Genomic DNA, 23,137 nt, shown 5'->3' with positions numbered 1-23,137 from the left:
ACAAAGCTCTGCCCCCCCCAAAAACCATATTTCCGTTTTGAAACAAAAAATCTTAAAACAACTTTAAACTATTGTCATTGTAGGGCGTATTTAATGTGGCGCTGCACTCTCATGTTGTAGGAGAAAACGTGTAGCGCCATTATTAAAGCGCTACGTGAAAGTTAGCCTGCTACTACGCCGATAGGTCAACAGGGGGCGGATGGGAGGCTTAGTAGGTTGAGTGGCAGTTAAGCCAAGGTAACCCCCCCCCCCTGGGTATCTCGTGACCGGAGGGGTGGACCCTGGCTCGGGGTGGAGTGAGCCCCGACTCGTGTATAAAAGCCGGTCCTCTCAACGGGACCGGCAGTTGTCGTCCACTTGAGGAGCCGAATACATCTCAAGTCTAGAGCCCTGGGACCCCTCAACCGAGGCTCTTGTCAGAGCCGGGTTCGAGTGGGCCAGGGGTGAGACCCGGAGACCCTGGCAAGGTCGGGTCAGAATAGCCTCCCCTAGGTCCCGATAGCGGAGGACCCGATAGAGAGCATAATCCCGAGTTGAATAGGACACGCGAGCCTGGATATTGGCTGGAAGGGGCCGTACTCCTTTGTGTCAGGGACAACTGTTATTGCGTTTACTGTTAATAAACGTGTTGCCTCCAAGAGGAAGTCTCCTACAAGTTTGTACCCACTACATATGTATTAAAAAGGTGGCGTTGGAAAGCTGAAATTTAGCATAAAATTCACTTGAAAATATTCAAGGTCTAACTAAAACTGCAGATGTTCAGAATATTATATTGACATTCTTTTAGAATTATTAAATATTAAAAGTAATTCTAACTATGAAAAATACTTTAAACTTTGTAGTAGAACGAAGCAAAATGTAGAGTACAATTATAACAATCACATATTCAATCCACAGAATGAAAAGCCCTGGTAGAATCATTAAAATCAAAATGTTTATTAACAATCATTCAACATTTTTACAAAACGTATGCTTCATTCTCCCATGGAGAAGCAAAATGCTCTTTCATGGACTAAATAAAAGGTGACTTTAGTAAATTTAAATAATCAAATAGTTCTAGATTTGAAGCTATGAATATGAATCAAATAGTTAATAATGAAAATGCATAAAAATGAGTGTTATAACAATTCTATTTAATTAAGTAGAACGTGTTATTTATATGAACACGTTACTTCGGAGTGGGCAGGTAGGAACTTGGTTGGACAGCGTGGCGTTTGGGGCAGGGGCAGTTGGATGAGTGTGCATCTTTACCCTTCCCCCCCACCCTCTCCGACATCATCAACCAATCGCAGCGTAGCTCGGTGTTCGGTGGGGAGGTGCATGGGTGGGCAGAATTCCGTGTATGCACGACAGACAGACACATAATCCCTGGTGGGCAGTGTGACTCACACACACATACACTCACTCTCACACTCTCAGACTCACACACACTCTCAGACTCACACACTCACACTCTCAGACTCACACACACGTACTCACGCTCACACTCTCAGACTCACACACTCTCTCAGACACACACACACACTCACACTCTCAGACACACACACACACTCTCACACTCACACACTCACACTCTCAGACTCACACATACACATTCACCCTCACAGTCTCAGACTCACACACACACTCACCCTCACACTCTCAGACACACACACAGACTCACGCTCACACTCTCAGACTCACACACACACTATCAGACACACACACTCTCAGACTCGCACACACTCTCAGACTCACACACACACACGCACTCACGCTCACACTCTCAGACTCACACACGCACTCAAGCTCACACTCTCAGACTCACACACACACTCACTCTCACACTCGCAGACCCACACACACATACACTCACTCTCACACTTTCAGACTCACACACTCACTTTCAGACTCACTCACACACATACACTCTCAGACTCACACACACTCACACTCAGACACACACACACTCTCACACTCTCAGACAAACACACTCACTCTCACACTCTCAGACTCACACACACACACCCTCACACTCTCAGACTCACACACACATACACTCACTCTCACCTTTCAGACTCACACACTCACACTTTCAGACTCACTCACACACACACACTCTCAGACTCACACACACTCACACTCTCAGACACACACACACTCACTCTCAGACTCTCAGACTCACACACACACTCGCACGCTCAGACTCTCACACACACACACTCACTCTCACACTATTAGACTCACACACACATACACTCACTCTCACACTCTCAGACTCACACATACACTCACTCTCAGACTCACACACACATACACTCACTTTCACACTCTCAGACTCACTCTCAGACTCACACACACATACACTCACTCTCACACTCTCAGACTCACACATACACTCACCTTCACACTATCAGACTCACACACACCTACACTCACTCTCACACTTTCAGACTCACATACTCACACTCACCCTCACACTCTCAGACACACACACAGACTCACGCTCACACTCTCAGACTCACACACACACTCTCAGACTCGCACACACACTATCAGACACACACACTCTCAGACTCGCACACACTCTCAGACTCACACACACACACGCACTCACGCTCACACTCTCAGACTCACACACGCACTCAAGCTCACACTCTCAGACTCACACACACACTCACTCTCACACTCGCAGACCCACACACACATACACTCACTCTCACACTTTCAGACTCACACACTCACTTTCAGACTCACTCACACACATACACTCTCAGACTCACACACACTCACACTCAGACACACACACACTCACACTCAGACACACACACACTCTCACACTCTCAGACAAACACACTCACTCTCACACTCTCAGACTCACACACACACACCCTCACACTCTCAGACTCACACACACATACACTCACTCTCACCTTTCAGACTCACACACTCACACTTTCAGACTCACTCACACACACACACTCTCAGACTCACACACACTCACACTCTCAGACACACACACACTCACTCTCAGACTCTCAGACTCACACACACACTCGCACGCTCAGACTCTCACACACACACACTCACTCTCACACTATTAGACTCACACACACATACACTCACTCTCACACTCTCAGACTCACACATACACTCACTCTCAGACTCACACACACATACACTCACTTTCACACTCTCAGACTCACTCTCAGACTCACACACACATACACTCACTCTCACACTCTCAGACTCACACATACACTCACCTTCACACTATCAGACTCACACACACCTACACTCACTCTCACACTTTCAGACTCACATACTCACACTCACCCTCACACTCTCAGACACACACACAGACTCACGCTCACACTCTCAGACTCACACACACACTATCAGACACACACACTCTCAGACTCACACACACTCTCAGACTCACACATACACACGCACTCACGCTCACACTCTCAGACTCACACACACACTCAAGCTCACACTCTCAGACTCACACACACACACTCACTCTCACACTCGCAGACTCACACATACACTCACCCTCACACTCTCAGACTCACACACTCACTCTCACACTCTCAGACTCACACACTCACTCTCACACTCTCAGACTCAAATACACACACTCACGCTCACACTCTCAGACCCACACACACATACACTCACTCTCACACTTTCAGACTCACACACTCACTTTCAGACTCACTCACACACATACACTCTCAGACTCACACACACTCACACTCAGACACACACACACTCTCACACTCTCAGACACACACACTCACTCTCACACTCTCAGACACACACACATACACTCACTCTCACACTTTCAGACTCACACACTCACTTTCAGACTCACTCACACACATACACTCTCAGACTCGCACACATTCACACTCAGATACACACACACTCTCACACTCTCAGACACACACACTCACTCTCACACTCTCAGACTCACACACACACACTCTCACACTCTCAGACTCACACACACATACACTCACCCTCACACTTTCAGACTCACACACTCACACACTCTCAGACTCACACACACTCACACTCTCAGACACACACACTCACTCTCACACTCTCAGACTCACACACACACTCGCACTCTCAGACTCTCACACACACTCGCACTCTCAGACTCTCACACACACACACTCACTCTCACACTATTAGACTCACACACACATACACTCACTCTCACACTCTCAGACTCACACATACACTCACTCTCAGACTCACACACACATACACTCACTTTCACACTCTCAGACTCACACACACATACACTCACTTTCACACTCTCAGACTCACACACTCACTCTCAGACTCACACACACATACACTCACTCTCACACTCTCAGACTCACACATACACTCACTCTCACACTCTCAGACTCACACACACCTACAATCACTCTCACACTTTCAGACTCACATACTCACACTTTCAGACTCACTCACACACACACACACTCTCAGACTCACACACACTCACTCTCAGACACACACACACTCACTCTCAGACACACACTCACTCTCACACTCTCAGACTCGCACACACACACTCACTCTCACACTCTCAGACTCACACACTCTCAAAAACACACAAACTCACACTCTCAGACTCACACACACACTCGCACTCTCAGACTCACAATCACACTCACTCTCACACTTTTAGACTCACACATACACTCACCCTCACACTCTCAGACTCACACACACACCCTCACACTCTCAGACTCACACACACATACACTCACTCTCACACTCTCAGACTCACACACACATACACTCACTCTCACACTCTCAGACTCACACACTCACACTTTCAGACTCACACACACACACACACACTCTCAGACTCACACACACTCTCAGACACACACACACACTCACTCTCACGCTCTCAGACTCACACACACACACGCACTCTCTCACACTCTCAGACTCACGCACACTCACTCTCACACTGTCAGACTCACACACACACTCACCCTCACACACACTCACTCTCACACTTTGAGACTCACACACTCACACTGTCAGACTCACACACACACTCTAACACTCTCAGACTCACACACAGATACACTCACTCTCACACTCTCAGACTCACACACTCACACTTGCACACTCAGCGCGGCGTTCAGGGGGGGGGGCAGTTGGATGAGTGGGCGTGTTTACCTTCCCCCCCACCCTCCCCGACATCCTCAATCAATCGTGGCCCTGCTCGGTGGTCGGTGGGGGGGTGCATGTGTGGGCTGCATTTCAATGCAACGACAGACAAATAATTCCTGCTGGGCAGTGTGGAACCTGTTGTTCCTACCTGTATAAAAGATAACTTGACTTGAGGTAGCCAGGCAGCCAGCCAGGTAGCCAGCCCCCTTAACTATCGGCCCCTCCCCCTTGCTTAGGCCCCTCCACTTAACCCCTCCCTTAGGCCCCTCCTCTGACCCTCCCCCCCCCTCAGGCCCCTCTCCTGACTCCCCCCTTCCTTAGGCCCCTCCTCTGACTATCCTCCTTAGGCACCTCCCCTCTCTGTACCTGGCAGTCGGTCTCCACCAATCAAAGAGCTGTTTATTATATATATATATATTTATGCACGACAGACAAATAATCCCTGGTGGGCAGTGTAGACCATTGTTCCTACCTGTAAAAGTTGTGTATTTTGATGTGACGTCACATTTCTCTAACCCCCCCTCCCCTCTCGTCACACATCGTCAAAAATGTCTGACCCCCCCTCCCCCCCTAGGTGCGTGACGTCATTTATGGATGGCCTCTTAATTGAATTTAGCAATGTTATACGAGCTTGGGGAATAGACATTGGGAGGAAATTCCAAAGTCAAGCAGTGTGAGGGAAGAAGCGGAGAGCTGAAAACTGTACTGCAATGTGGTGGTTCAACACGGTGTGGATGAGAGGAAGCCGTCAGTCTCATAGACTGAATCAATAAATGAAGTTCATGGAAACAGTGGTCAAAGTAGTAGCAATATAATAATGATAAGGCGACTGGGCGCTGGTGAGCGAATGAATCTATCATTGAGCACTGGATCATCAATCACCTTCCACACAAAGATCTACACGGTCATGCATTAACGCGGTGTTACAACCCTAGCTGTGAAGCAGTAGGCGGCCCTGTGAGTCGTATGTCTCTCGCTCTCAGCTTCTTTCCCAGCTCCCCTGCGCCACTGGTAGTGAATCCCAAGTTCCCTGGCCACTCCTAAACTGTTCATCTTCCAACTGAACATAAACACATAGCATGAACTCAAAGACATAACCAAGGAAGACAACACTAAAGTTTTCAGTAAACAATGCTGTCCTGCTATAGGTTAGTATATTCATGAGTACGTATAATTAATGTTACTTATCTGTCCAGATAAACTGCAATAATAAATACATTCATTTGTAATGGTTAATATCTAGTTTAAACCTTGTCGGTTTTTAATTACGTTTGTCAGCTGACACTGATCCTCATATACTGGATTGTTACTCTGACTTCCTCGATGTTGTCCTGAATATTCTTGATGTAGTGTCAAACCAAACGTATCGTCTAATTGCTATATTGGTTGTGATAATGTTCCGTCAAACTGAAACAATAAAAGGTTTGCATAAAAAGCTTGTAACCTAACACAAACATCCAATAATAATTGAAATAATAAAAGTGTTTAAGCCTCAAATATATCCCAGCAAAGCTTCCTATAAGTGCATTCAAAACAAAGGCTAAATATGTTTTTATTTTAAGTGTGTGCTTTCAGATTTAATGTGGTTATCAGTTGCTTGAAACATTCATAATCACAGTCTATGGTTTTGTGCTTAAGGATATTAACTGAATCAACTAAAAACATCGAAAATGAGTGAAAGATGTATGCATGTTCTCGTTATTAGACCTGAATAGAAATCAACGTATTATTTAGTTTACACATTTAAAGTTAGACATTCTAAAGGGCTTTTTTACCTTTATACCATTACAATGTACCTTCAAGTCATCAGGGATCGAGCGGTAACAATGATTATCTCACTGTGCACAATGAACCGGTCCTGTCCCCCCCTCGCCTTCACCAACTTGTACGTACCAGCATGTTGAAGTAAGTCCAGGACTGCTCAGTTATGGACACAATTTAGAGTAGTCAGAATAGCCAAATATAAATATTGGTAATATATTCCATTGCTGTGGAACCACATTTTCTACAAAATCCCCAGTATTATTTGATTTCAACAATATCTTTCCTATGGTGTGTGTCAAACTACAGAAAATATGAAATTAAGAGAAAAAAACTGGCAGAAGAGGTAACACTGAAAGAAAATATCCAAGAAACATGCCTCCAGTGGTGTGGACACATGTTCATAATATATCTGGAACGAATACCAAAATGGCATAAAAACAAAGACAAAGATTTCCCGTATAGATTAACAGACTGTTGGGGCAAGTACTGTTACCGAGCACCTATGAAGGCCGGAACGGCACATGGAGGAATGGGTGGCCAACACACCGCCCACCCGCCTTTGTGTCTCTGGTGGCGCTTTTTACAACCACCACCAGGTATTAATTTGAAGCTGAGTAGACCTAAGGGAGGCCCATACAAATTTCAGATAATGGTCACTGGTTAAGACTGTAAGCATGAATCGAACTCGGCTCGCTGGGTTCGTAGCACAGCACGCTAACCGTTGCACTACTGCTCCCTACAAGCATGGCATTAAATACATATGTAGTGACTGACTCAGAGACACTAAGAGTAGGAGGCACTCTATTTATTAACAGCCTTCACGGTCCACACAGAGTAACTGCAGCCCCCAGTCAGGACAGCTGGTAGACGACACGACTAACAGCACCGAGCAGATGAAGACGGCGGCAAAGACTCCAGCAGCACGACGGGATCCCACTCCAGGCAACAGCCCCGAGCCTTCGCTCGTGGTCCCCTTTTATCCTCGCAGCGTGGCCTCACTCTGCCCTGGCCATGCCCCCTTCTAGAACCTACTAGCAGGTTCCTGGGCTTTCCTCACATGCCTCCACTGTTACATTTCCCCTACATCCCTCTCTCTGGTTTATCACGTGACCTGCTGTCAGACAGGGCTGCTGCAACTGCAGATCCCCTTCTCTGTCAGCAACCAGCGCTATGCTACGTCGTGACCAATTCCATGTCACTACATCACTCCCCCTCTGTAAAAACAAAATCAGCCATCCCGGCTGACCTCCATCCCTCGCGTAGCGGAACAACAAGAACAATAACAATCTTCATCCCCCGCGTAGTGGAACAACAACATCAATAAACAACTGAGACAATTAACAAATCCCGATGAGAACTCACAACAATAAACCTGGCCCCCAGGGATAGAAGAATGCCTGACGACCGTCAGCGTGCTGCAGCCCATGAGTATCAGGAAGGACCTCAGATCAACCGGCAATCACAGCGCAGCACGCATCTGCGGCCACCCACCAGATGGCGTCGGGACTAATACTGGAAAACAACAGAAGGGGCGGGCTATCGGAATCGAACAGTTTTGGAAGGGGTTCTCGTCGCTGGGCCCCCAAGTAGGACAAGAATGGGCTTCCTTGGGAACTCCCGGGACAATATTTACATGGCCTAACGGGCGCGGCCCCTCCTGGGAAGAAGACGAAGAAGAAGAAGAAGCGGATGGCGACCGTTCCATCATCCTTGGTCTGTCTGTGGACGATGTCGCCGGTGGGTACGCGGGTGTCAGGCGCTGGGATCCTGCAAGCAAAACTACAACGTCCCGCTGAGGCGCACCCTCCACGACCATTCGCCCGGGCTTGTCGGACACATCAGACACCCGGCCCTCAGGTAGTGGGGATGAAGGTGGAAAATAGGGTTTCAGCCATGACGAGTGCGCATACCTGCGCCTGCGACCGACCTGGATGTGTACGCACTGTGGCCTCCTGACCTCAATCACCTCAACCGGGCCCTGCCATGCCCGATTCAATTTAGGGGACATTCCCAGGGGCACCTGGGGGGCAATGCAGCCATGCCTTGTCCCCAGGGGTCTATGGGTTTCCGGATCTATGGAGTCCTGCAAACTTTTCATTGGCAGCTTGCCGTTTAGCTGAATTTCCCTGAGACACTTCGGGGAAATTCAGCCGCATGTCATAAGCTGCATGGGCATAGCGACCTTCTTTTTACCTAGGTCCATGTTTAACTGAGCCTCCATGGGGGGATCACATTCCTTCCCATACATGAGAAAAAAGGGGGAGAACCCCATTGAGGCGTGAGGGGCCATTCTGTACGCGACCAGAACATCCGGAATGTTCAAATCCCAGTTGGACGTAAGAGTCCTGTGCTAGCACTCTACCATCCCATAAATCTGAGGATGGTAGGGCGATGTCCAGATCTTTTTAGTAGCCAGTGAGTCGCACACCTCCTTTAATAATTTAGAATAAAAATTACGACCTTGGTCTGTAAGGAAATGTTCCGGGGCCCCTTTGTCCAAAACATACCCGTGTAGGAATGCGTCCATGATGGATGCAGCCGACTGATCGTTAACATGGGATACTTCGATAGATTGCAACGGTGGCTGGGCCTGCCTCGGTGGGGGCTTCCGGTGAGCGCATTCAATACAACCTTTGAGCATGTGGAGCACATCCTCCGACATTTCGGGCCAAAAGAAGTCATGCTTCAGGGTCAACAGTTTTCCGCACCCCAAGGTACATCAACCTCACATGGACAGCCCGTGTAACTTTACCCCACAGAGCAGTTAGCACAACGATGCAGTAACACCGCACTTCCTCATCGCACCTCATCACCAGCCCATCACAAAGGACTATGAGGGACATTCCTGCTGGCACCTTCCTACCACCCCTCGTTCTGACGCGACGCCATCATTTTAACAAGGAGACGTCTTCCACCTGGACGCGGCCCCATTCCGTGTATGTGAGACCAATCGTGTTGTAACAGGGAGCGGTTGCCGCGGGTGGTGGAACATCAACCGACGCTACGACAGTGCACGGCAATCCTGCAACCACAGGTTTACATTGGCTGGCACCCATCAAACATGCACAGCGGCTTCTCGGCGGTAACTGAGACAATGCGTCCGCATTACAGTGGCTTGCACCTTTCCTGTAGGTGACCCTGAAGGAATAATCCTGCAAAATTGCTAACCAGTGGGAGAGCTGGCCGGACGGCTGGTCAACTCGCAGTGCATATTGAAGAGCCGCGTGGTCCGTGCGCACAACAAACTGCCTACCGTAGTGGTACTGCCTGTACTGTTTTACAAAATGCACAATAGCCAACAATTTACCGCATGTCACACAATAAGGCTGCTCTGCGGGGGACAGCACACGGCTCCCATAAGCTACGACCCTCTCTACTCCGTTCACCACCTGCAACAGTACAGCGCCGATTCCGGTGTCAATGGAATCTGTGTCCAGCTGAAATGACAGGGAGAAATCGGGGTACCCAAGGGGAGGCGTATTGGTGAGGCCGTCGTGCAGAGCGACAAATGCGGCCTCCTCCTCTTCCCCCCATCAAACTCTCTGGCCCTTTGTGGTGAGGGCGTGGAATGGTTTAGCGAGTGTCGTGAACTTGGGTATGAAGCGGTAGTAATATGACGCGTACCCGACAAAACTGCGGACTTCACCCACCGACGTGGGGGTTGGCCATGTGTGCACGCACGCAGTTTTGTCGGGATCTGTCACTATCCTGGACTCGCTGACAATGTGAACCAAATAGCAAACCGATGTCTGCAAGAGATGACACTTTTCTGGCTTAAATTTAAGAGTGGCCGCCCGCACCTTGACAAACACCGATTGCAACCACTGCAGGTGCTCCTGGAACGCGCATCCGGCCACGATTAAGTCATCCAAATAAATGAGGCACGAGTCCCATTGAAGGCTTGCCAAAACCAGCTCTAAAAGTCGTTAGAATGTGGCCGGAGCTGCGTGAAGTTGAATTGGGAGACAGTTAAATTGAAACAACCCCTGGGGTGTTCATAACGCGGTTTTATGTTTAGAACTCTCATCCAGAGGCAACTGCCAAAACCCTGACAGCAAGTCGAGGGTGGAGAAAAACCGCGCACCGACAGGGCGTCCAAGAAGTCGTCCATCCATGGGAGCGGGTATGCATCTGTAGTGGTGATACGCGCTGGTAGTAAGGATCGTGGAGTAGCGCGTGGCGATTGGCTGTGTGTTGGTGACGTGCGCTGACGGTGAGGGATCGTAGGTCAGCGCGGGGTCATGGGTTATGTGATGGTGATTGGCTGTGTGTTGGTGACGCGCGCTGACAGTGATGGATCATGTGGCAGCGCGTGGGGATTGGTTATGTGCGCTGGCACAAGAAGGGATCGTGTGGCAGCGCGTGATGATTGGTCGGTTAGGGTGGGTGCTCGCATCGCGGTCCGCATAGGCTCCGTCTCCTTGGAGCGGAGGGTGATATAAGGCGGTGCGCGCGGGCGCTCGAGGAGAAGTTGGTGACCAGTGAAGACGGAAGACGGAGGAGGAAGAGATAGGGCCCTGAGACACCTAGTCCCGCTGTCCTTGTAGGGACCGGGGCCCTGTGTGGCTCAGAGGCGGGACCTTGGGACCCGGGGGCCGGACGTCCGTGTGAGGACCGGGCCACGGGACCCAGTGGTCGTGATCCGTACCCAAGCTGGGGTGGGTCTAGAGGTTTCCCCGGATGCTACGGGGCTGGAATGCCCGTGTGTGTGTAGCCGGGTGGAACGTGTAGTGTGAGCAGTAGTTACCACCCGTGTCAGGTGGAACGTGTAGCGTGAGCTGTAGTGACAACACGTGTTATTGTGACAACCCAAGTGTGAATAAAGTGTGCTACCCGTCAAGTGGTTTCCCGCCGTAGTTCACTATACTTCAACTGGCGTCAGGAGTGAAAGTCTTCCAGGCATGGATACCAGGAAGACTCATCGGACTCAAGAGATTGACCGCGAGGATAACCACGACGACGCGGGCCGGCAGGCATCGGGGGGGAGAAGAGGAGGAGATGCCTGCGCCACAGGACCCCTCATGGCCGCCAGACGAGCGGCTGGGGGCTGATGCCGGACTCCGCGAGGCGCACTCCCGCCTGGCGGAGCTGCTACTCGCCGCGGCGTCCATCCTGGCGGAGATCACCACGTCGGGAGGAGCGGGGACGTCGGCGGACATTCAAAAGACTCGCCTCGCTGATTCCCGCCAAAATGACTTTGCAGTTCCTGCCATTTCTACCGAGCGGACATCTTTTGGCGGGAATGGCGAGCACCACGTGGCGGGGGTCCTCTAAGCGCGGCCGCTTACGTCATCGGCGCGCGCTGCGGGCCGCCATCTTCCACCTACCATAGGGGCCGCCATTTTGCAGACCGACGGTGCGGCGGGGGAGAGCCATGTGGCGGAGGACGACTTCATCTTCCAGCAGCGCCTTCCCACGTTGACAGCCTTCAAGGCGGACGGTGGGGACTGGGGCGCATTCCAACGGAGGTTCCTGGCGCATCAAGAGATGTCGGCCTGGTCCGATGCTACGGCGCTGCGGGCACTGCCGGCCATGTTGGACGACGACGCGCTCGCGGCCTTCGGGTCCGCATCGAGATCGGCGCGCTCCACGCTCAAGGCTGCGCTGGGCCTCATGGCCAAAGTTTACGGACCACCTTCGGCCTGCCGCCACCTATTTTACGGCCGACGGAAGGCGGACACGGAGACCGCGCTCGCCTACCGCACGGCGTTGCTGGCCCTCGCCGATGCCGCGTTCCCTCGTATGGACGAGGAGGGGCAGGACGCTATGGTTTTGGAACAACTGCTCAAGTTGGCACAGGACCTGGGGGTCCCCATCAACACAGCCAACGAAGTGGAAATATGTTCGTTGCGTGTTGCAACGAGTATTCAAGCGCACGAGGTCCTTCAGCGGAAACAAGTGGTCGTCTGCACTGCTGCCGGGGTCTCAGCTCCGGGCCCGGTAGTCACCGAGCCCCAGGTCGTTCGCCCACGGGAGGAGGCGTTCACGGCTGCACGACCGGGGGATTGGAGGTCGGGGGGGTCGCTCGCCTCTGCGATCGACCCGCAAGCTGGAGCAACCGAGACTTCCGACGTCCCTCATCACGTGCTACAACTGCGGCCTTCGGGGCCACGTGGCGTCCGGGTGCCGCGCTCCACGTCAGCGCGCCACGGGACCTCGGCTGGACGACGACCACCACCTACCCCCGGCAAGTTGCGGCACTTCACATGCTCGGCCTACATACATGACACACATGGGCCGTCGCTTTGCGGCGGAGGATGGGCGATTGGGGGTCGGGGAATCGGTTCGGAGAGGGGGGTTCGTACGGGGCGACGGGGACATTAAATGGTCCGAGTTGGGCCACAGAATTGTGGCCGCGGCGGCGGGTTCGTCGGTCGTTACGGGTTTCATAGACGGGGTCGAGGTCAGGGTGTTGGTGGACACGGGAGCGTCGGCCACTATAATTTCAGACCTCATTTATAACATTCTCCCCGTCCAATGTCGACCTCTGCTTCCGGTGGACGTGCCATTTTACGCGGCAAATGGGGGCTCATTGGGTATTATTGGTCAGATTCGGGCATCCATTTCCATAGGTGATATTAAATTGGCGGGACCTATTTTCGTCTCCTCTTCCCTAGCAGTTCCTTGTCTGTTGGGCACAGATTTTTTGGCTAAAATGCCCATTAAAATTCTCGTGGATCAACGTTGTATTGAGCTGCCATCGGGTCGCCGTATTTCTTTTTTGTCTAACCCTACTGAAATACGGACGGCGTGCACGACGATCCAAGCGCTAGCGACACAGACGGTGCACGTGCCCCCGGGTTCGCAGATGTTGATACCCCTCCGGTTGCGGAAGCCATTGGGTGGGGAGACTGCGGGACAAGGCGTGCTTTTGGGTCCATCGAATAGAGCTGTCGGGGGTCTGGATTTGGCGGTGGCTCAAACGTTGGTTCGGGCTGACGGGGACCCGTTCGTTATGGTGTTAAACGCGGGTTCTAGGCCTGCCATTATTCCGCAGGCCACAGTGCTTTTTCATGTGGCATGGGTCCCTGTGGAAGAGCGCCTTGTTGCACATGTTGATCCCGTCCCGGCGCAGAAAATTGCATCGGGTGATGACCTTGAATGGGTCGATTCGCTGTGTGCGGACTCGAGTGATTTGTCAAGGGTGCAATTGGGTGCTCTGCGCGCTCTGCTGATCGAATTTTCCGATGTGTTCAGCACGCACAAATATGATATTGGGTGCACGGACCTGTTACGCCACCACATTGAAACAGGCGATGCAGCACCAGTCCGGCAGAATCCCTTCCGGCTGAGTCCTGCCGAGAAGGAACACGTTCAATCGGCCGTCAATGACATGCTGACGGCCGACATTATTTCTCCCTCATCCAGTCCGTGGGGAGCACCTATCGTTCTGGTTAAAAAGCAAGACGGCTCCTTGCGATTTTGTGTGGATTTCCGTCGCCTGAATAAAATCTCCGTGGCCGACGCGTATCCACTCCCCAGGATGGACGAGTCCCTGGACGCATTGTCCGGGGCGCAGTATTTTTCTACGCTTGACTTACTGTCGGGATTCTGGCAGCTGCCACTCGACGATGAGTCTAAACCTAAGACAGCATTCCGGACCCCAGGGGGCCTGTTCCAGTTTAATCGGTTGCCCATGGGACTCCACTCCGCTCCCGCGACGTTTCAGCGCCTTATGGAATTGGTTTTGTCGGGTTTGCAATGGGATACTTGCTTAATTTATCTTGACGATGTCATTGTTTTCAGTAAAACCTTTGAGGAACACCTCCAGCGATTAAGAGGGGTGTTCTCACAGATGCGTTCGGCTAAGTTAAAGTTCAAACCGGCGAAATGCCACCTTCTGCGAAAATCCGTAAGGTACTTGGGCCACATTGTCGATTCTTCAGGGATCTCCACCGATCCCGCGAAGACAAACTGTGTCAGTTCATGGCCACCGCCCACGTCGGTTTCTGAGGTCCGCAGCTTCATTGGTTTTGCGTCATACTACCGCCAATTCGTGGAGCATTTCGCCACCATTGCCAAACCCTTGCACGCTCTAACAGCCAAAGGAGTCAGGTTTCGATGGGGGCCAGAGGAGGAGGCCGTGTTCTGCTCCCTTCGGGACGCCTTGATGGGTGCCCCGCCCTTACGTTACCCTGACTTTATGAGTCCCTTCTTGCTGGATACTGATGCTAGTAACACGGGCATTGGGGGGGTGCTCTCACAGGTCGTTGGGGGAGTTGAACGGGTGGTCGCCTATGGTAGCAGGGTTTTGTCGCCTGCGGAACAGCGCTACTGCGTCACCCGTCGCGAGTTGCTGGCTATTGTTTTTTTTGTGCAGCAATTTCGGCCTTATCTCTATGGCCGTCATTTTACGGTCCAGACGGACCACGCAGCGCTTCAGTATTCATTGAGGTCGCCCAGCCCTCGGGCCAATTGTCACGGTGGTTGGAAGTCCTCCAGGACTATCAATTTACGACCACTTACCGTAAGGGGTTGCGCCACACCAACGCGGATGCCCTGTCGCGGTTGTCGCCTAGTCCTGAATGTGCGTGCTTGATGGGGTCGGCGCGCTGACCCCATCAAGCGGCCACGAATGCGCCGATGGTTGACGTTCCCACTAACCCTATGGGCAGGGACTCGCTACTCTCACTGTCTCTCGTTGAGTGGGGCCGACTCCAGATGGCTGACAGCTCCCTGCTCGCGTTGCGTCGTAGGGCGGGGGGTCCCGAGGAGGGTCGAACACGGGCTGGCTCCTGGCTGCTCAAGCAGGGCCTGCTAATGAGGTGGGACAATATGTCCCGGCAGCACGCACTCGTCGTGCCTTACGCTATGCGGGGCAAAGTTGTTTTGGCTGCACACGAACGCCTCTTAAATCTGGGGGTAAACAAAACGCTTGCCCTGATCCAGCGGGACTATTATTGGCCGGGGATGGGGAACGATGTGGTCAATATACTGAAGGGGTGTGTGGATTGCGCCAAACGGAATCCACCCCTGCAGTCTATTCAGGTCTCGCGCACCAACGAGCTCGTTGCGCTGGATATTTTGGGGCCTTTTCCTGTCACGCCTAGGGGTAACAAGTACCTGTTGGTTGGTGTGGAATACTTTACCCGATGGCCTATGGCGTGGCCACTTGCCAACCAGTCAGCGGCGGCCGTGGCGGATGCTTTTGTCCAAGGCTACGTCTTGGACAAAGGGGCTCTCGAACGCTTGCTGACCGACCAGGGAAATAATTTTTCGAGTAAATTGCTGCAGGAGGTGTGCGACCTTTTGGGTACTAAAAAGGTGCGTACCTCCCCGTACCACCCACAGACTGACGGGATGGTGGAGCGACTCCACAGGACTTTAACCTCCATGTTATGCCAGCAGGTGTGCGAGGCACAGGTTGACTGGGACTTGCAGGTCCCGGGGGTCCTCGCCGCGTATAGAATGACCCCCACGCAGCTACGGGGTTTTCCCCATTTTATCTGATGTATGGTCGGGAGGCCGATCCGCCCATGGAGACTCAGCTGGGACTTTCCGCGCCACGGCCCAATTCCAAATTGGCCGACCATATTAAATTTAACATTGCAAAACTCGCCGAGGCACGGGAGGCCGCACGGCTTAATTCAAGATCTCGGCAAGTCGCCAACGAGCGCTTGCGTGCACGGAAGGTGTCCGTGCACGATTGGAAACCGGGCGATAAGGCCTGGCTGCACTGCCCTCATGCACCTTTGGCTACGTCACCTAAATTGTTGAGGCCATGGCGGGGACCCGTGGAGCACGTGCGGGTTGCACGCCCCCAGTGTGTGCAGATAAAATGGGGAAAGCGCCGGTGGTACGTTCACCCCTCCCGGCTAAAACCGTTCTCGCCACCATATGGCCTTCCTTTGTGTCGTGATGACCGAGCAGGTGATGTGACCGACGACCCGGGAAGAGGGATTTCTTCGCCTGATCCTCACATGTTTTCGCCTGATCCGCTCCCAGGTGTCCGGGAACTGACGGCTGCCGACCACCGGCGACCGGATCCCTGGGGCACAGCCGGTTCTTCCAGGCCAGAACCGTGCCTTCCTGGGCTGCCGGTGCCACCGGACGGTCGACAGCGTCTCGTCCCGTATGACGGACCGGCCAGGCGGACTCGCGCTAGGTCGCGCAACTTTTCCTGACCGAATAAATGGGGTGGGGATGCGGGCCGACGCGGCCGGAGCGTCTCGTCACTACGTTCCCCGTCCGCTCGACCACTTTATCACCCGTTCAAGGAGCGTGCGGAAGGGGGATCGGTAGTCAAGGAGACACTGGACACGTTTTTTTCAGAATAACTTTATTGTGTTGCTCGTCGGTTTGTACATAGGTTGTTGTTGTGTTGTTGTGTTGTCTTGTTGTGTTGTTGTTTTGCGTTGTTGTTGTGTTACGGGGCACACTTCGGGAGTGGGGTTTTTTTTTTTGTTGGTTTGTTGTTGTTTGGCAGCCGAGCCGGCTGCGAGCTATGTGGGGGGGGGGGGGGGGGTGATGTAGTGGTGATACGCACTGGTAGTAAGGATCGTGGGGTAGCGCGTGGTGATTGGCTGTGTGTTGGTGACGCGCGCTGACGGTGAGGGATCGTAGGTCAGCGCGGGGTCATGGGTTATGTGATGGTGATTGGCTGTGTGTTGGTGACGCGCGCTGACAGTGATGGATCGTGTGGCAGCGCGTGGGGATTGGTTATGTGCGCTGGCACAAGAAGGGATCGTGTGGCAGCGCGTGATGATTGGTCGGTTAGGGTGGGTGCTCGCATCGCGGTCCGCATAGGCTCCGTCTCCTTGGAGCGGAGGGTGATATAAGGCGGTGCGTGCGGGCGCTCGAGGAGAAGTTGGTGACCAGTGAAGATGGAAGACGGAGGAGGAAGAGATAGGGCCCTGAGACACCTAGTCCCGCTGTCCTTGTAGGGACCGGGGCCCTGTGTGGCTCAGAGGCGGGACCTTGGGACCCGGGGGAGGACCGGGCCACGGGACCCAGTGGCCGTGATCCGTACCCAAGCTGGGGTGGGTCTAGAGGTTTCCCCGGATGCTACGGGGCTGGAATGCCCGTGTGTGTGTAGCCGGGTGGAACGTGTAGTGTGAGCAGTAGTTACCACCCGTGTCAGGTGGAACGTGTAGCGTGAGCTGTAGTGACAACACGTGTTATTGTGACAACCCAAGTGTGAATAAAGTGTGCTACCCGTCAAGTGGTTTCCCGCCGTAGTTTACTATACTTCACATCCACCACGGAGACTTTATTTAATTGATTAAAATCGACGCAAAAATGCAACTCCCATTCTGCTTTTTAACCAGGACAATGGGAGCCCCCCACAGACTAGTGGAAAGGGAGATAATATCGGCGGCCAACATTTGTCGACTGCCTGGAGAACATGGTCCCTTTCCTTGGGACTGAGCCTATACGAATTTTGACGTATGGGAGCAGCGTCACCCATGTCGATATGGCGCTGCAATAGTGACGTGCGACCAATATCATATTTTCCTTGACTAAAAATATCAGAAAATTTTCGGAGCAAGGCACGCAACTCACCCCGCTGTTCTCCAGAAAGCCTTTGCGGCCCCCTCGCTGGCCTCATCACAGTACGTGGCCATTGCGTGGGCCAAAACTGTACCTGATTGGACCACCGCGGCACCCAGGCCGACATTCAGCACTTGTAAAAAGGGTTCCTGGTCCCCCTTTATTATAGTTTGGGCCCCAACCAACCCGAATCAAAGGGGTTAAAAGGACCCCTTCAACGGTATCTGTGCAGTCAAGCTGTTTTTGCAACTGCCAGGGCACCAATATCTGAGCACCAAGAGTCTCCTTCTCCAAGGCCTGAACCATGGCATCGGACCTCTTTAACCAAGTCGGGGACTTAAAAAAGGCCAACCGCCATCCCGACGGCAATTTAATACAACCTTGATCAACAAGGATCTTAAGGGGCATTCTTCCGAGAAAATCGGTGCCCAAGAGACAGGACACAGCCAATGTCTTAAAAACTAACACTGGCCCTGTTAACTCAATGTCCCCAATGCAGGCTTTTGGCAATGTTTGGCCTATAATACCCAAACTCCTGCCATTCGCAGCAACACACGCACTATTTACCGGGTTAAGACAACAGGATCTCGGAGGCAAGGACTTTACAATAAGCTAAAAAATCATACTAGCCGATGCTCCCTTATCGATCAGCACCCTCAGCTCCACCCCCTGCATGAACCTGACTAGTGCAGATGATCCCGCCGCCTCGACACAGTGCGTCAACGCATTCCACTACCTCGCGCCCTGTGGCCACACATTCCATTCCGAAGTCCGCCGCTCACGCCGTGACACAATGAGGGATGATGGTGTGCAAGCCCGATGCGCTCCAAAAGGGAAATGCATGAAGTAACTATGGCGGCCGGGTGTCTGATGCATCGCGACTTACCTGTGGGCCCGAGGAAGTGGAGATCGGCTGGGCAGAGGATGACAAAGGCGAGGAAAATGATCATGGGCCGGCACGGCACACTGGAAGAAGGGGGGTCCCGCCTCGCCGTTCCCGCTCCAGTCGTCACCCCTCTCTTTTCCTCCCGCACGGACTTTTGACAAATTATGTGCAGGCTTGCTTAGGCTCTTGCAGCTCCAGCTCATCCTCGTTCTCCGGGAATCCCACGCAGGCAGCCACCCCGGGCCACCGCTGCAAGCTGACATGGGTCTGGATGCAGCGGTCCACCTTCAGGGATGACAAGTCATCCTCTTCCATGGCGGGAAGAAAGATGCCTAGCTCCTGGGCCAGCGACAGCAGTCTCTTCAGCGTCAGGGAGTCCAGCGCTGTCTGCTCCATCCGTGGGTATGCTGATTGGCCCAAGGCCAGTAACGCACTGTGGAAGGCAAGAGGTGTCTCGGTCTCCGCCCGCTTTCACAGCACGAATCTTTGATGTGTGTTGGACGGCGGATCAAAATTAACGGCCATCTGGGTGCATGCCTGAGGCAGCGTCACTCGGTCCGTTGCGGGGATAGCCTCAAATGCCGCCAGGGAATCGTCATCCAGTGCCTTGGGCAGAGCTCCCAGCGCCTCTTTGTCCGACCACCCGACCAGGGTGCAAGATGTGTTAAAATGGCGCTGGAAAGCCATTCAGTCGCCCAGTGATGAAAGGCAGCCGCTTTTCTAGAGATGGCACCCCGCAAGAGCCGCTGATGGTGACTCAAATTTGGTGTGAAGAATTTCCCGCACGGGCGAAAAAATTGTGGCCACCCGCGCGGGCGGAAGCTCCGCCATTTCCCACGCTGGCACAGCACCAATGGTCGAGCTGCCTGCCCACTGCCCCAGTGCTGAAGCATCTCTGGCAGGTGTCGCGGATCTGAGCTGGACAACCAGCTCTGCTTCGAGGAAGAGCAGGCCCGCAAGACGTCCGGTGAGATCGTGCCACCCCTCTACAACTGGTGGCAGCACGGGGTTGCCGTCCCTCCCTTGTTGCTCCACTGCGATCTCCGCCTCGGGATGTGTCATCGGAGTCCGATTCCAGGGCTGTCGGGGGGATCACATCCCCGTTGTCCTCATCACCCGTGGACACTATCAGCGGGTTCTTCCTCTTGGCCGAGTTTGACATGACAAAATATTTATTTTCTTGATTTTCTTTAACACTTCTGATGCCAAATATAGTGACTGACTCGGAGACACTAAGAGTTGGAGGCACTCTGCCTCACAAGTTAACACTTTCAATAACTTGTCTTTAATGGACTATGGTTCCCAGTCAGGACAGTTGGTAGACTGCCTGACTGGTGATGCCGAGATGGTGAAGATGGAGACAGTGAGAAAGGAACGGCGAAGACTCCAGCAGTTCGATGGGATCCCATTCTACACGACAGCCCCGAGATCCCCTCCCAGGGCCCCTCTTATACTGTCGGCGTGGCCTGGCTCCGCCCCCGGCCACGCCCCCTTTCTGGAACCTACCCGCGGATTCCTCATGTGCCCCTTCTGTGACCTTTCCCCTAGATCCCTCTCTGGTCTATCACCTGGCCTACCGTCGGTCAGGGCTGCTGTAAGCTGCAGATCCCCTTCCCCACCAGCAGCCAGTGCTATGCTGCTACTACATGACCAATTATATGTCACTAGATCTGTACGAAACCCTTTTTTTCTCCTGTCCTCCCACAATATATTGTGTACGTGTAGTGGGTCAATAACCAGAGTATAACTTCTGTGAGGCAACACATTTATAATTGCTCTGAATACAGGGTCCCTAACACAAAGGGGTAACGGCCCCTTCCACCCAATACCTGAGGAGGTATGGCCTCCGGGCTACACTGCCGCTTAACATTGGGACCACTCTCATTCTTAGCCCTCTGGCTAGGGACCCTAGGGGAGACTACGCTGACGTGACCGTGCCAAGTCTCCGGGTCCTGACCACTGGCCTCACTCAGCACCGGCCCTTAGAAGGACAGCGGAGCTTGGGGTCCAGGGTCCTATCTTCAGCCTCGTTTTCGGTCTTTGGCTTGGAGTTGACTAGCCGGACTCTTCAAAAGTCCGGCTTACATACAGGTCCGTGGCTTGCTCCGCCCTAGTCACGCCTCTCTTCCAGAATCTTCTGGAAAGTGACATAATCCCCCAGTCCGCTCTCCCGGGGTTTGGGGATTGTGTTCCAGGATCCATTATCCCAGAGATTACCATTGGCCCCTTGGGCCATAGTCCTTTACATTAGCGTAATCGCACTTCCGCCCCCTGTTGACGCGAAGGGGAACTTACCCGCTAATAGCATGGGGAGTGCCGATTAATGCCTCTACATAAGTAACAGAGGCACTACTCAAGCATATACAATAGAAACTTGCCAACCATTTACATGCATTTTGAAACCTGGTAACAAGTTGATCATTAAAAATCTCAACATTCTTCAAAATAAACTAAATCAAGCAAAACTTTTTGCATTTCTTAAAAAGTTAAAAAAAATCCTAATGCATGAATAAAAGTAAAATAACCTCCGGGGATGCATTTATTCACATTCATTGCATCACTTGGCCCAAATCAGGCTCAACCATCCTACAAAGTCCCACCACAAGGAATAAACAAAAACAAATTGACAAAAAACGTTTGTCCGTATTCAAACTGCTGTACACTGTATGGACCTGAAAACTCAATTTCCCTATACAATAATACGAGTAAACCGTATGGGTTGACAGGCATGTTATCAAAAGTATAAATAATTACCATTTTAGCTTTAACAAATCTAGAATTTTCTATAGAAATTGAATACAGACAAACCTCACTTAGCATTTGAAATGTGTTCCTGGAAGAGTAAACGCAAATCAAATCTGCAAGGGGTAATTATACAATATTTCTTTCATATGACCAATAGTGCTAATAATGTTTAACACGTAGGCTTTCGTGACCAATATTATTCATAATCAACGTTTTTGGGTTTAGATCGCGTTATTTATAAATGTGTCGTAACCCTCCACCACCCGACACGGCCAATCAGTGTTTAATTTAGCAAATGCTAACCAAATTAACAAATTTTCTAGCCTTTACAATAAACAAATCCCTATTAAAAACGAACAATTTAAAAACAAAACCGTAATGAACTTGACTAACACTGATTTAACCACTGACATGATTTCTGTCCTTTCTAAAGGCCTTAACTTTGCCGTTACCCCACGCACAATTCCAGTGGATGAGATAATTGCTGAGGTAGAATCGGCAGTAAGACTCCTTCCACATAATGAGGCAGAGATGACTAGACACGAGGTTGCCAAAATAATTGAGAATAGTAAAGTACCAAAAGTAAATATTAGCTCGAACGAGGCAAAAGCCTTAAGAGAGCTTCGTCTAAATAAAGATATTCAAATCCTAGCAGCTGATAAGGGCCGCACTACTGTAGTGATGTCACGAGCCGATTATGATAATAAAATTAAAGATTTATTAGAGGAAAGTACCTGCATTAAAATTAAACGAGATCCAACTAATACTTTGGAACGTAAGACTGCCATCATTGCAAATTCATTAATCCCAAAAAATGAGCAATTCCTAATTAAGCCAAGGGCTTCAAAACCACCTAGACTGTATGGGCTACCAAAGATCCATAAAATCGGCATCCCTTTACGACCCATAGTCAGTACAATTGGCTCTGCCACATATAAATTAGCAAAATATGTAACTAAACAAATACAGCCCTACATCGGTAGGACATCATCATTCATAAGAAATTCAGAACATCTTGTGAATATGATCAAAGATATTAAACTTAACCCTAATGATATT

The 23,137-nt window shown here is 51.6% G+C and overlaps 1 long non-coding RNA gene across 3 annotated transcripts in view; it reads right to left on the bottom strand.

Annotated features, from left to right (window-relative positions):
* The window catches only part of LOC144721179 (uncharacterized), a 35,104-nt gene that overhangs the window by 5,050 nt on the left and 6,917 nt on the right, over nucleotides 1–23,137 (bottom strand). The gene's annotated exons all lie outside the window — the stretch shown is intronic.

The sequence above is a fragment of the Lampetra planeri genome, chromosome 11 (assembly GCF_965212315.1).
Source record: "Lampetra planeri chromosome 11, kcLamPlan1.2.h2, whole genome shotgun sequence".
Classification (NCBI taxonomy): Eukaryota; Metazoa; Chordata; class Hyperoartia; order Petromyzontiformes; family Petromyzontidae; genus Lampetra; species Lampetra planeri.
Note: the sequence above shows the minus strand (reverse complement) of the source record. Positions and strands in the feature narration are given on the sequence as shown.